The sequence below is a fragment of the Liolophura sinensis genome, chromosome 13 (assembly GCF_032854445.1).
Source record: "Liolophura sinensis isolate JHLJ2023 chromosome 13, CUHK_Ljap_v2, whole genome shotgun sequence".
NCBI lineage: Eukaryota > Metazoa > Mollusca > Polyplacophora > Chitonida > Chitonidae > Liolophura > Liolophura sinensis.
In genome coordinates, this window is record NC_088307.1 from 4,707,480 (window position 1) to 4,723,954 (window position 16,475).

The following is a 16,475-nucleotide window of genomic DNA, read 5'->3' on the forward strand; positions in this document are numbered from 1 at the left end:
GACCCCGAGTGTGACTCATAGGTTTCCTCGAGTGCTGAAAATAATATGCATTGTCTCCCTTTCTGAACTCAGTCAAAATATTTCCTCCGAAATGAACTTCCGGAAAAAAAACGCTTTGTTACAAGAGGTTCTTCCAAGGTTATGCCTACACCCTTACGGTCAGAGCCTCTCAAACTGGGATTCAGCTTAAATCAATAAATTTTCGCACTTGGTCTTATATTTCAAGCTCCACAAAAAAGTTGAAATCCTTCTTGGATGCACTGGGTAGAGAAGCCATATGTAGCACAGGAGACATTCATAGCTTTGCTGTAAATATATCTTCAGGCTCTCCAGAATTCCTGAAATCATTACACCATTTAACTCCTATTGTCATGTTGTAGAATCTCCCCATTACTATGCATGTGGACTAATGTATTCGATGGGCTCCTGAACCTCATACTGGACACACTAAATGGCCTCCTGAACCTCCTGTTGGGCACACAAGATGGGCTCCTGAGCTTCATTTTTCGCGCACTCGATGGGTTCATGAACATCATTTGTCGCGCACTCGATGGGCTCTCGAACATCATTTGTCGCGAACTCGATGGGCTCTCGAACATCATTTGTCGCGCACTCGATGGGCCCTCGAACATCATACTAGGCCAACTCGATGGGCTCTTGAGCATCACTTTACACCGCGCGAGATGTGCCCCTGGACATCCTATAGGCCGTTAGATGAGATGAGACTTCTTCTCAGTGAAGTTGACAATGAAAATGCAATCTTCATTGACCACCGTGTTTACTTATAAATTTGATTATTTCAGGCAAGCATATAAAATCAGCGAAGTGCTGACGATTTCTTCTGAAAGTCCTGGCCTACCGAACATCGCAGTAATCAAATTAAGCAGAACTGTTCGCTTCTGTGCGTTTTACAATGACGCAATGTGTCCATTATTCCGTATCTGTGAACGTTTCTGCTTTCACGACAACCATAAACCCCCAGCTAAGCCGATATTCTTCTCCGAGGACTGTCCCGATACTCCAACCCGAACATCTGAGCATCACATAGACACATTGTGCCTGTCCCATTTGTACCAAACTGTCACTCAGGCCTCTGTCATCCGGGCAACTGTCGGCAGAGAATAAACGCACAATTAAGAGAATATCGATCTGTGCGCTTTGCATACAAAGCTACGCGTTCCTCGTCGTGCACTTGCGATTGTCGGTGCAGGAGGTGTTTGCGACTGCGCACCCGACAGCTCCTAATTTGGTGTGCATGCATGTCTCGATATTTTCAATCCCTGTTCACAGAAGTACTGTGGAGGCTACCACCGTAACGTCAGTAACAAATATACAGTCATAACTATTTATTTACTGTAAGGTTCAAAACGGATGAAATTATGGTATGTTATATTTAGAATTTTAAGCTGCAAACTTATCACCTGTTGAGGCTCTGCCCGGTTTCCTCCAACCCTAATGCTGTCCACTGTCATAGAAGTGAAATATCCTTGAGTACAGTGTAAAGCACCAATCAAATAAATAAATATCAGGAGTTTTACATTCCTAAATTTCACAGAGCATAACATCCCCTGGTACGATTATCTAACATCCAGGTATCATGGATTTGTCATCGCTATATGCAGATATAACTGTCATTAGTCCATAGAAGCTTGAGGTTAAATGCATTGCCTTATTTGTTCACTAGGATATGAACAGTAATTTATTTATTTATTTATCTCACCAATGCGGTCGCTGTGAGTTCAAGTCCACCTTTCGCTGACTTCCTCACCGATCGTCCATAGGAAGGTCAGTCAGTAACCTGCGGATGGTCGTAGGTTTTCCCTGGGCTAAGTGAAATATTCTTGAGTACAGTGTAAAACACCAATCAAATAAATAAACAAATAACATATTTTTAACAGCAGGGAGTGAAAGAACTATTGCGAGGCCAGAGAAAACAGTGAATGGAATGCGACACAGTTTTACAAACCAAGCTTTTCGGCCAGATACTGTTTCATTACCGGGAAATCAAACAATTATTAGTGTATTCTCAGTTGCTGATTTGGGCGATGTTTACTGGAGCGTTTTACCGTCTGTGCGTCCCTCCACTAATGTAATGAGCTATCCTGTATCAGGGTTAACCTATATGTACTAATGGCAGTTTTATCTCTGCATATAACGATGATAAATCCATGGCATCTGGGTGTTGGATAATCGTAATGCTATGCTCTGTCTAATTTAGGTATGAATGCAACACGTTCAGTAGGGAGATTTTCCCCATTAGAAGTAATTCAGACCTAAGCTGTAGACTCCATTGTCCATTCTTGCCTTTGTAAATGCGTTTTGTGGGTATTACTGGTGACGTATTATACTCATTCATTACAAGAAAACAGTGGTCAGTCCAGATTGGACCTGAGTTGCCAATACACGGGAAAAATGGTACTCCATTTATTTATTCAATTATTTATTAAATTAAATTTACTAATTAATAAAGAAATGACAGAGTACCATCTCCCGTGTAATGGCGACTCGGGCCCAAGCTGAATTTATTGATTTACATGATTTATTGATTTATTTATTTGTTTCATTGGTACTCAAGAATATTTCACTTATATGACGGCGGCCAGCATTTTGGCGGGGAGAGGGGAACCAAAGACCATCTACAGGTTTACTCCATTAGTCTGCCAGGTTATATGTGGAATTAACAATTATTTATATGCTGCCTAAGGAGCAGATCGTGACCACATTGTTATTAAGGGTGTTTGCCTTTCAATATCTAAGACACCCGAGGTGCGAGCTGGAACACAGACTTGGACACGGAATTTGTAGACTTCACTCTCACTATACGAGGGACCTTGCTGACAGTTGGCGGTGGACGAAGCTTCTGTGGCTGTTTGGACAGTCTAACGTTCCTTTAAGACCACTGATCTTATACTAATGGCAACCATCGTATCAGTGAAAGTTTTTGAACATGGCAAACAACAGTCAAATAAATGAACACATATTTCTACATGTATTTACAACGTTCCAATAAGGAATTTTCACGTTCAAATCATTTTATCGCCAAAATCGTCGCTGCGTGGCAAGCATGCTGGCACACCACAGTGACGCAGGAGCCTATGCCAAACCCGATCAGTGTGAATTCAAGTCCACCTCATGTTGGCTTTCTATCCGATCGCACGTGGGAAAGTCTGCCAGCAACCTGCTGAAGGTTATGGGCTACCCCCATCATAATGCCGCCGTCGTATAAGTCAAATATTCTTCAGCACGGCGTAAAACTCCACTCAAATAAATAAATAAATTTATCGTGAAAAGTAAAAATGTCCTGCCTCTCACCAATGCATCCGCCGTGAGTTCACGGCTACCTCCCAGGCCGTACATGGGCAGGTCCTCCAGCAACCTACAAATGGTCGTGGGTTTCCAGCGGGCTCTGCCCAGTTGTCTCCCGATATAAGTGAATACTCCTTATGTGAACGGCGTAAAACTCCAATCAAATAAATAAATAAATAAATTTATTGATCAGGGACTGAACGTTTGTGAGCTTAAGCCGTTCTTGAAGGAAAAAGGTGTGATTTGAACCTCCAGAACACGGCAAGACACGTGACTGGTAAATCCATATCAACAAAAGCTGTCTATCATGTTTGACTAGACACACTGTGCAGCAAGACTTTTTTACCTTTAGCGACAAAAGAGTTCAATCTTAAACTTTTCTATTGTTAATTTCTTTTCCAATAACATGTCATGTTTCCCTGGAGAGATTTTTATCTTGCCATTTTCCGAGCTATGGCAAAACAAATATTGTTTCAGCCAAGTCAATTATTTAACCATAAATATATTTTGATCGATTTTTAGGTTCAAAGTCACGTGTCTTTGCAACAGATGGTAGAGATAACACCACAACGAGGACAAAAAAGTGCTGATTGAAAACCCTATTCGTCACCACGCCTTCAGTTGTACTTAACACATCGGTAGTCTAACATATCGGTAGTCTAACATATCGGTAGTCTAACATATCGGTAGTCTAATGCTTAATAGCGCTGAATCATTCTTTCATCCTTAGAACATCACAAAAATGTAAACCTATCAGAAGAGACGTTACTATATACGGTTGCTACAGAGCCATTAAAATTGTTTTCACTTAAAATTTCATTTTGCCCAGCCTGCACAAGCTCCAGTGACAACTGACCAATAATTGTTTATTGTATCGAACAGGATTTATTTTGTTTTGTTTATTAGATTACGTTGCACTCAAGAATACTTTAGTTATTGAAAAAGAGGATATATAATTATGATAAAATGATCACACAGACATACTCCATGTTATCGGCGCTTCGGCTTTATTTTGTGGCGACTCCATAGTTTACATAACGTTTATATATCTCTTTATAAGAACTTATATGAGTTGTTATGGATTGAGAGTTCCTTAATGCCGTTCATTAATATTCACTCTCATGATTAGGAATTTATCTATGACTGGTGATAAAAAGAGGTATTTAAGGCGCGTAAAGGGACAGCCCAGTCTAATAAAAGGTAGGAAAAGTTGTTAATCGATCAATGAATATTGATAAACCCGACAGTGTCTCTCTCCAGAGCAATGTTCACATGATTTTTTCAAGCTGGCTGCATGTGCGTGAACAGGGTGTCCATTTTCAGACTGAATTCCCTCGTGCATATATGTACATATTGTATATAAGATAGTATGAGGGTTTTCTCAAGGGGTTGCAGACGCCAATAACAAGCCTCCTAGGTCTGGCGCCACTTCGTTAACTCTGTAGAGTTACGGTCACAGCACATATGGCTAATGATCCGTAAAAAAATATTCCGCGAAACCATCCCGGTCTCTGTAGTTTAATTTAGCGCCTCATCGTTAGACTATATGTAAGGGATGAATTGTCCTCCTGCAATGTTGACTAGGGCTGAGTGCCACACTTGTTCGTGGTCATTCAGCCGTCTATTCAGTCCGTTTATGGTTCACTCAACACTTTTTTCATTCTGCAATCACTGACAGAATAACATATGTATACGGAAAAATGGAACATCCGGCTGCCATATTTTATAACACAAAATTGGCACTTGGTTTTTATACAATTTAACAATTTTAGGGAAAAGGATTTCGTCCTCTCTCAATATGACATTGCAGGAGGACGAAATGGAGGGGTAAAACTAATTAAAGGAAAGAACTAGCGTGTCATAAAGATTGGCATACGGGCGCCTTAACCACTCGGCCACGAAAATGGCCTATAAGGAACTAAATCGGACATAAAGTCTATACTAACTGAACAAGCTGATACATACCTCAAATTGATACATCATGGCGTCCAGGGTCGATCAGACACACTATCCATCTGCAATGAATTTGCTCTCGCTATATAGCTTGAATCAGTCACAAATCTAAAATTGATGATTCCCAGTTGGCAAGGTTTTCCAATCAGTTTTACTCGAGGATTTAATTTCCATCTGCGAACTAAGACCTGTTAATCGGGTGGAATGGACATGCATGGTTATACAGCTTCAGAATGTGAATTTAGTTATTTATTTGATTGGTGTACTTAAAAATATTTCACTTATACGCCGGCGGCCAACATTATGGTGGGAAGAAACCGGGCAGAGCCCGGGGGAAACCCACAACCATCCGCAGGATGCGAATGTGAATTGATGATTCAGTTAATACTACATTGGTAGTAATTAGGCCATGTCGTGGCGACCTTAATTGTAAAGACTGGCATAACGCGATGTGTGGATAAAAGCGATGATAGACTTACGGTTTCTAAAGAATACAGAAAAGTATTGAATTTTTAAGACAGGAATATAACAAAATAAAATGCAACGCCTTCATTAGCACTATACTTTAGGTTGGTATTTATTCAGCTAATGAGGTCTTGGGCGCGAAATTTGAGAAAGGCGTAACTCGTGCAGTTTCCGGTGAAGTCACAAATGATGAAGTTTTCATTGTTATTTATTTATTTACTTATTTGATTGATTATTACGCCGTACTCAAGAATATTTCACTTATACGACGGCAACCAGCATTATGGTGGGAAGAAACAGGGAAGAGCCCAGGGGAAACCCACTACCATCCGCAGGTTGCTGCCAGACATTTACACGTACGACCGGAGAGGATTGATTTTTAATACTGGCATAACTTATCCGCCTTCGCAGAATCTAACTGTGATGTAAAACTTCAACAACTTTTGAATTAAATTTAAGTTCTAAACTTGAATTATATGTGATTTCTTTAATGTCGAATGACTTTCTTTTTTGACATTTGAACATACTTAATTTCCTGTCCATATCTTGTTTCTTACAAATTCCTTTTGGGAACTAGACTAAGTATTTCAGATTGTTTTGGAAATGGATCTTGCGCTCATCTGGAACACCTAATCATGGTTAATTAGATTGTTCTACACGAATATTTACTGATTAGATTTACTGAGCTCAACCACTACAACACAACACACTCAAAGGGGCCTCCGTGGCTCAGTCGGTTAGCGCGCTAGCGCAGCGTAATGACCCAGGAGTCTTTCACGAATGCGGTCGCTGTGAGTTCAAGTCCAGTTCATGCTAACTTCCTCTCCGGCCGTACGTGGGAAGGTTTGTCAGCAGCCTGCGGATGGTCGTGGGTTTTCGCCGGGCTCTGCCCGGTTTCCACCCACCATAATGCTGGCCGCCGTCGGATAAGTGAAGTATTCTTGAGTACGGCGTAAAACGCCAATCAAATAAATAAATAAATAAATCACCACACTCAAAAAATCTGTTAATCTTAACAGAAAGTTTGTTGCCTAAGTGATGCCAGAATGCGTTCTGTTATTACAACGTAACAATGTGTCATATTCAATATCCTGTTAGTCCAATACAGTCTTTATGCTGAATGAATAAAATAGGTGTGTTATGATGATTAATATTGTGATGTAATAACAGAACACATTCTAGCATCACTCAAATAACAGACTTTCTGTTAAACTTAACAGATTATTTTTAGAGTGCAGACCCTGCATGATTACCAGTTAACTCAGGCCGTATAATTTGAGAGAGGAAAAAAGCAAAGCACCTATAGCAATATTTTTACAAACATGTGCCGATTTATCATTAACATAGATTATGTGAAAAATGAAAAATTGGGAATGTTTTAAACCTAAAATTATATGAATTGCATTTCTTATCTACATTTTGATAAACACTTCACGCGATGTAGTCATTTAGGCCTGCTGTGCCACGATGTTTAATGGATATTTGTCATCGGTTCGATCTGATTAACCAAACAGGTCCAGGTGTAACAGATGGTGTAAACATATGTAAATATATATACAGATTCAATATCACAGGTGAATGTATATAAAAAGCTATTTAGCACGTGCATTGCATACCTCGCCCTAGATGTCACTGAACAACATATCCCTGATGATCTCATTAACGATGTAAGGTATCAATAAAGAGATCTATGTACATACAGGTGGTTAGCGTGGTGCAATGACACAGGATCCTCCCACACCTGCGGTCTCCGTCCGGTTTTGCACCAATCAAATGAATAAATAAAACTATGCATACACTGCTGTCTTTCGCACCTGGTATAACGTGTAGACTAATCGAAAAAGGCACAGATGTACACGTAAAAAGGAGTATATGTCAGATGAAATTCCATTTAAAACTGTCCAACAAAACAGTTCGAGTTTTTCCAACAGGCTAAAATGGTTTTAAAACATCAGATTCTACTGTGGTCTCTAGTGACCCAGGGAATATCAGTGAAGTCACATCCATATTTTTGGCTTGAAATAGCTCTTTTCAAGGCCCTTTCGGCGAATATATTCATAAATCTACATATATATGCATTTTAGTGATGAGATGTAGCAGCCTATCTGTGTTACTAGTAAGTGGCCAAAACATGATGTGATCCCACTGACCCCAATATTGTCAGAGCAGGCCACCGCAGAATTCAAACTTTCAAATCCATTTTACCAAGTTTTACTGACGAATGCTTCACATTTGTGTGCTCTTTGCCTTTAAAATGTGAAATCTTTGACGTATTCATCCGCCGATTTACCTGCATGGTTTGCGCTGCCTGAATACATGTAGCTGGATCGAGGAGCTAGAGCCCTTACAGGGGTTGGCTTTTGTATACCTCCGCAGTCTCTGTCACAAAACCTGTGAAAACATGAAAGAGAAACCCTAGGATTCATGTTCAGTTTTGTAATGGACTTGTTTCCTTGAAACTGTCTGAATGGTGGAGTTAACATCGACTGATAAGTGAACAGTGAAAACTGAGATCATCTTAACATCAAAACGAAAACAATACAGTACGTAAAACCAGAGCAGGGACTACAATGTGGTAGTTGGCAAATACGGTGACTGCATGATGAAATACTGTCTCCTGTCAGTTTACTTCAGATGAGGCTTTATTCTAAATGTTAATGAAAATTATACCATGGCATGAGCGGAATTAGGTAAACAAATATGCAGTGATGTTAATGACAATATCCTAGACGTCACTGGTCGGGAAATACTCAAAACTGCATTGTCATCTTATTTAGTATACAAACACATTAAACACTGCAAAGGGATCAGCCCTCGGGGATACTTAAAGTATATTTACCTTTTCCTTTTCTAATGTTTTTATTAAATAAAATCAAAAGTTCAGATTGCGACAAACTTTTTTATTTGTTTTCTCTAAACCATGTATTAACATTCGGAATAGTTCAGTATGTTACTTGGTGCACATAATTACATCACAGGAAATTTGATGTTTACATGAATTTTGTGAAACGTAAAGTTAAAAAAGCGGAGATATAAATGATTATCAGTTTTATTTATTTATTTATTTATTTATTTATTTATTTATTTATTTATTTATTTATTTATTTATTTATTTATTTATTTCAGTGGTGTTTTTCGCCGTACTTAAGAACATTTCACTTACACGACGGCGGCCAGCATTATAGTGGCATACCCCCGGGAGAAACCACGACCATCCGAAGGCTGATGAGGGCCTTCCCACCTACGGTCATCAGTTTTAATATGATCTTTAAATATTTAACTTTAAATAATTCTACATGCACTCAAGAAAAGAATTACTGAATATAATTTTAAGAAAAATTGTTCGTTGGGTCGCACATGGCATTTGATTACTGACAGACTGTGCCTGATTTAAACAAAGGGATCAGTGAGAGTGAAAAGGTTGGTAGCAGTTGTACGATAATGCTCGGATGGGAATCAAAGGTTTGTAGCAGTTGTACGATAATGCTCGGATGGGAATCAAAGGTTTGTAGCAGTTGTGCGATAATGCTCGGATGGGAATCAAAGGTTTGCAGCAGTTGTGCGATAATACAAGCTTGAGAATCAGAAAGTTGGTATCAATTTTACTGTAATGCATGAACGAAAATCAGAAGGTTGGTAGCTGTTGTACTTGCATTTGCATGACAGTGCGCGGATGGTACCGTAGCTAAATAAGACGAAGTGTTAGAAAGTACGAAGTCGGTTCGGGCGGGCGGGGCAGCTTACCTGCCTTCGGTAAGGCGTCTCAGTGAAGCAGCACTAAATAAAATGGCGGTGGAAATCCGTCCTGCAACAAGGAGGCACATAACAAGCACTCTAAGGATTCCTTCGTCGTCATATGACTGAATAATTGTTAAGTACAACATTAAACTCACTCACTCACTCACCAGTAATATGTATATCAAAACAATTCTTTGACTATAATAATGCTCCCTGCAATTGTTCATATACGGCTCAACATACATGCAATGGTTCCCGGAGATGTGGATAGGCTACATTCATGTCCTTGGGGTGAATCAATTGAAAGCAGCCTGAATATATGATCATATCGTCATCATGACGTTATAAGGCAACTGTGTGTAATGCCTGACTGCTCCTCGCGGCTCAGCTATGAATCTGTTACCCTCATCGTATATATTCATGTATTGATTTGGTTTGTCACACAAGTATGCATCCCTGGTAAAACCATATTTGAACTACTGCCACAGCACCTAATGTAATCTATTTATTCGATTCGTTTTATATTTCCCACAGCTGCACCACGGCGTTATGCATGAGAGAGAGGAAAACAGAATCCCAGGATTTGTCTTTGACAAAACCCATGACGTCAGCCAAAGGTCATTCAACGTGAGGCTTGGATCATGGTTGTCCCGCGTTACCTGGCGTGCAGGACAACAACGCTAACAGCTGTAATAAATCCGACGTCACTGAAGTATACCTGGCTCTTTTTGACACGTTGTTATTGTTTCCCAATTTCAAGATAGAAAAAATCGCATTCGAAACCCATTCAGGATTCTCTGACGTCATATAAGAGTTGTCGGTGAATTTATAACTTTTTAACACAGCCACTATAAAGCAAAATTCTGTAAGTACTAATTAAAGGAGAAGAAAATTGTAAAACATGACACTATAGGCTGAAAAGAGCATATCTTTGTCTATCTGGTGATGCCTACTGCATAAGTTGCGATTTTTCCTCGCGCTACAAGTAAAGCCTGGAAACGGCAAAGGTGTCATAAATCTAACACCCTGTAATTTATGCTGGGGGGGGGGGGTGCCTCTTAGCCAATGAGAGTCGTTAAAACTGCCGGCTTGTTCGAGTAAACTTGGAACCTACGTCCAACATTTCGATTTACCGATCGTCAAGCGGAAAACAAACTGTACTGTTCGCTACCTTCTGGGAAGAAGAGTTCTACCGGAAATGTACGATCTGCACTTCGGCGATTCCGACGTAAATTCTCCTCCTAACACAGAAGACTTCAGGACTAGTTCTTAGGAAAAATGGAGTTGCCCACAGCGGATTTTGGCGCTGACTTTTTATAATTTATTTACCTGGGGTACGTATTAGAATTTGTTATGGCATGTACCTGCGAGGAAATGCATACTCTTTTCAACGGTATCAGTTTGATATTTATATATATATATTTTTTTTCTTTAAAGCAAAAGTAAAGCCGATACCTGCATAACGGCGCTGAATGGTCTTGAGCACGTGATTTACTTGATTGTACATTGTTTTACCTGGTGCATACTCAAGATATTTCTTCCTCTCCAGTCGTTCGTGGAAAGGTCTGCCAGAAAACTGCGAATGGTTGTGGGTTTCTCCTGGGCTCAGCCCGGCTTCTCTCACCATAATGCTGGTCGACCGTCGTATATGTAAAATATTCTTGAATACCAGCGTAAAACACCAATCAAATAAAAAGATAAATAAATACTCAAGGTATTTTGTCGTGCCCGTTGACGACGGTTATAAGTTGTATGTGTGGTGCAAACTGTAGTGCCCGGGGAAACAAAGTTACACTGACGGCTTTTTCCCACAAGTTTTCCCACATCGCATGAGCACACTGTCATCAAGGCCTTGCGCACAGTAATATCGGGGAATGTACAAATTATCCAGCAACGCCGGGTTTGAACTTTCACCCCCAGTGAGCTAGCAATTAAAAGACAAGTATTTTAAAAGATACATGAAAAGGTACCATATGGACTTTCAGGACTATGGCTTTCAGGAAAATGCTGAAAATATTTGAAATTTGAGATACATTTTACATTTCTCAACAGCCTTACTTGAACGTGCCCGACTGTATGCTAGTGCCAATGTCTTACGTAAGGCTGTGATTTATTCAAGGCCTTGTACAGTTTGTCGACACGATTCTAATTAGCTTGTTGAAAGAGGACCTGAGCCGAAGGATGGATAGGGCAGATGAAATCTGTATGTCTAATACTTCTGGTCTGCAATGCAGACACGTTTTTTGGCTATCCGAGTATTTTTCAGACACTCATGACATAAGGATAAAGATAATATTTAATATTGTGAAGTTTAAATCCGATGTAGTGTAGCATTTTCCTCAATCACCTAAGCGACAACACAATGGGTCAAATAGATCAAATGACTAAGCCGTGTATTACACAATGTTTGGCCAAATGGCTATACGTTTTCATATCGATCGTGTCATTAAAGATCAAATAATCCCGTGGGCGCGTGTTGAGCGGTTGCGGGGTTTGCTTGGAAGACATATGCAATTTACCTGAAAAATTCCCGTGGAGATGAAATGTAATCTATCTTCGAGTCCGCCGACAGGTGCGTCGTTGCACAAAGGCGTGCCGAATCCACGGTAACGATTTAAACAAAGCCCGATGTCGAAAGACTCATGGAATGGGGGATTACACATAAAGCTTTTGGCGGTCGCTTCGTTCAATGCAGCACAACTAATATAACGGTGTCAAAGTTCCTACAGGGTTAGTTGGAATCATAAATGGTTTTTAGAAACAGTGTTCCGTAATTAGTCGGGAATAAAAAGATGTCTTATTTGGTTTAAAAGTTTGTAGTATAATAGTTCTGAATTTTTTTCGTGCAGATATACAGATACGTCTAAATTCCTTTTCTTTTTTCATGTACGGAAGCCGGTTTCCGACATTAGAACTTATTTTTAGACGACGTTTTCGTTAATAATTTTCAGGACACATCTACGTCACGACAATGACGAATATCCTGCTTTCACCCATGTTTAATTGAATCTTGTTTGCAGACAAGATAAAACCATACCGTAGTGTGTGTGAGCCTCAAAGTGAGATAGAGAGGACTAGCGTGTTTTATAGCAACTTGAAGCCCAACTAAGTCGGTGTCGCTCGTCATCCACGAAAACATGACTAAAAGGCAAAACAGGGTTTGGGTGATGAGTGCGGAAACCGCTGCGATGTCGTCTATAGAAGTGCTGAGTCCATAATCCAAGAATATTTCAATGATGGAGAATTCTGAGTTCAGCGGTTTGGACATTACCTCCCTACCAACTGGCATATATTTGATGGGTTCTTACAAAACGTTTGTCGGTGGACCTAAAGAGTGGACCTAAAGTCTGAACAGTGTGGATGTCAGTTCAATTCCAGCTCCCTTTGGATGATAAGCCAAGGGCCTGACGATGAGCTGTAAAATTTACCCCTCGTTTTCCCGTCAAATCTTCCCGTCATCGCGTGTTAGATATTCTTCGTCACGCTGTGTGCAATTTGCAACATTACAAGAAATGAATTTTTAAAGAAACTGTTTCAAAATTAGCATGCATGGCGTTTTAAACCTTGACGATTGGCCATTGAAGAAAGACGAAAAGTAACAACAGATGCACTCTTGTGGTGTTAGACCAAGATGAAAACAACTGCCACCTCAGTGAATGAACACCTTCTTCACGGATGAGTAATTTGTTTACTTCCTCTCGCTGACCAAAAGTATTTCACTGCTGCTCATACAAAAAATTTAACACACTTATTTAGAACGAGTGACTCGAAAAGCAATAACCCTGTTATCCGCATGTCTTCCAGACGTGATAGTAAAACGAGTGGTCAGTGCGTTCCCTCACACGTTGATGAACCGAATTGGCATTTTAATTTTTCGCCTAGAATTTCTTTTGAGCGGAGAAAGGTTGGATGGCCAAGTAGACGCCTGATGTTATTAGTATTAAGGTAATATATATGGCTCATTGTGCGTTTTCTCACAAGTTCTATTTCCATGCTGGATTTGATGACAAAGGAAGATGCGGTACGTATCGCCCAGTCCTCTTCCAACCATAATGCTGTCCGCCGTCGTATAAGTGAAATATTCTTGAGAACGGCGTAAAACACCAATCAAATATATAAATAAAATAAGTACATATTATTACTGTGTTAAGTCTGTGTTAGACTTATAAGGCCGGGCATTGTCCACGACTGCTACTTAATGAAGGCGTTCTTGATCAGCGCGTAGGTATATACGGTTTGGCTGTGATTAGTCTTATATATCACTAGTGTAGCATCATCATTGCCTAATTCTTTACGAAAAACTCAATTTTGCAGATATTTCACACTCTGAGCGTGAAGTCAGTTGGATGAACGGCTGTGGGACGAAATCGAACGCCGTATCGGTTACAGAGAGTCCTTCATTCACAGTTAGGTAAAGCCACCAATTGTATTGCTGAAGAAGAAAATTAGCGTCCCGAAATAATACTTGGGCTCAGACTGACTGAGTTGATGATTATCGTCGATGGATAGTTTCTCCTCCGTACGAGAGCTTCCATCTATTCTACTATAATTAGGAAAAGAAATTAGGAAATACAGTATAAACATTCAATAATGATAATTTCTGATCACGCGTGTAAAAGGTCCTTGGCTTTCATCTCATGTTCTATCCCATGTTATCCCATGTTCTATATATATATATATATATATATATATATATATATATATATATATATATATATATATATATATATATATATATATATATATATATATCCACACGCGCCTAGGGAGACAGGGACGGGATGAGGCGAATGGGATAGAACATGATTAAATGTCATACAAACCCGTCGGTAAATATTAAACAGCTGAGAGTGCCGTATGCGTCATGAGATGAAAGCCAAGGACCTTTTACACGCGTGATCAGAAATTATCAATATTATCCAGAAAACTCTAATGAGGTTCGTTTGGCCTTTTGCGTGCATGATTGGCTTATTTCACGTGCATGATTTATATCTGAATTTCCTGTATTTACTTGGTAGGTTAACTTCACATTCCACACTGATTGGGTTAATTACATGTGGAAATGGCATCTTTGGTAGCATGTATATCCCGATGGTGCTGCCTCATTAAACTAGACATAACACTGTTTCAGGCTTTGTGTCTAATAACACTTGATACGCATAAAGTAAGCACATCAACGATCACCTGGCCCCGGGATCACGAAGCAATCTTAGCCCTCAAATTTTCAAATCACTTTAAACTTTTTGTTTCTTATAGTACAAGGTTAAAATTTTGCTTGAAGACGTAAATTCTGGGCAAGTTGTTGTACAAAAAATTTCTGCTAAAATAAAGGAAAGGAACTTGCCAAATTTGAATAACTAAAGTTTTGACTTAGTTTAAGATCGTTTCGTGATTCCGGGGCCAGGAATGATTTTATTGATGCATACTGATTTTAGGCCCGCGTGTGTGAATGATTGGCGCGAGCGCCTGGGGTTTAACGTCGTACTTAGCAATTTTTCAGTCATATGACGAAAATCTTTAGAGTGCATGTAATATGCCTCATGTTGCAGGGCGGATTTCCACCGCTCTTTTTTTTCTAGTGTTGCTTCAACGAGACGCCTTACCAAAGCAAGTAAGCTGCCCCGCCCGACCCATTATACTGATACGGTCAACAAGTCGTTGCACTATCCCCTTCATGCTGAACGCCAAGCGAGGAAGTTACAACTTCCTCGTTTAGACGCGTTGATGTAACTCCACCCATTATTGACCCTGGATCTGCCACTCCCGACGCGGACGCTCTACCAATTGTGCTATCGGGTCCGCGCGAGGACATCAGTTGTGAGGCCAGGGCCTATGCTATCGCACAAGTTCCAAAGCTCAAACTTGTATGGCGCATGCGTTGTAAGGAGTACTTCAATGACCCAGGAGTCTCTCACCAATGGGGTCGCTGTGAATTTAAGTCCAGCTCATGCTGGCTTCCTCTCCGGTCGTACGTGGGAAGGTATTACAGCAACATGGAGATGGCCGTGGGTAGCCCCCGGGCTCTGCCCGGTTTCCACCCACTATAATGTGGGTAGAATGCGCCGTCGTGTAAGTGAAATATTCTTAAGTAAAGCGCCAATCAAATAAATAAATGAATGAATAAGGAGTATTTCTCGTCTCTCTAATTGCCTAGCTGATCCATACTCTCTAAAAAAACAAATGTGTACCAAAAATACCCCAGATGTATACCGTTGATTGTAACAAATTTACACAGGAACATGAATGTGTACATCATCTTTATATACCTGCACATTTATTTATTTGATTGGCGTTTTACGCCGAACGCAAGAATATTTCACTCATACGAATGAATGCTTGGGATTTTATGTAACACGTAACAAGTTTTCTGTCATATGACGACGATGAGTCATTGGGTGTGTGAACATATACTGTGTCTTCTTGTGGCAGGGCGAGTCCATGCCGCCAGAGTGCTGCCCCCCACTGAAATATCTTGCCGAAGTCACTAGGCATGACTCACCACTCGGTCATATTATACTGACACCAGGTCACCCAGTCCTGTTCCTTTTGCTCTAACCTTTAGGTTATAAACCACCTAAGTCTCCTAACAGTGACAGGTATTTGGGATATGACGAAGGCTATAAGTGGGAATTGGGTGCCATTTAATTTTGCATATAGCTTTTACACCTCTTCAAACTGAAGAGTGCATACTCAGCTCTTGTCAGCGAGGAACTATACGCAGTTGCAAATGATTTCCATTCTTCAGTCAGGCAAGTTTTCAGGTCAGCTATATCTTAATCCACATTTATATTCCTAGCAGTACAAAGAGATTCTCAGAGTACTGGTGCCATGCTTATTTGATGTGCTCTCAGCAGCTGGAAATCTGTATCAGAGAAACGTACTGGTGTTAAAATGAAGGATTGAATTGATAAGAATAAAGGAGTAACAGTTGATAAAAGTAAATTTGAACTGATGATGTGTTAGGCAGGTGATACAACAGCCTTGGCCGAATATATCTGAGGCGCCCCTGTTAC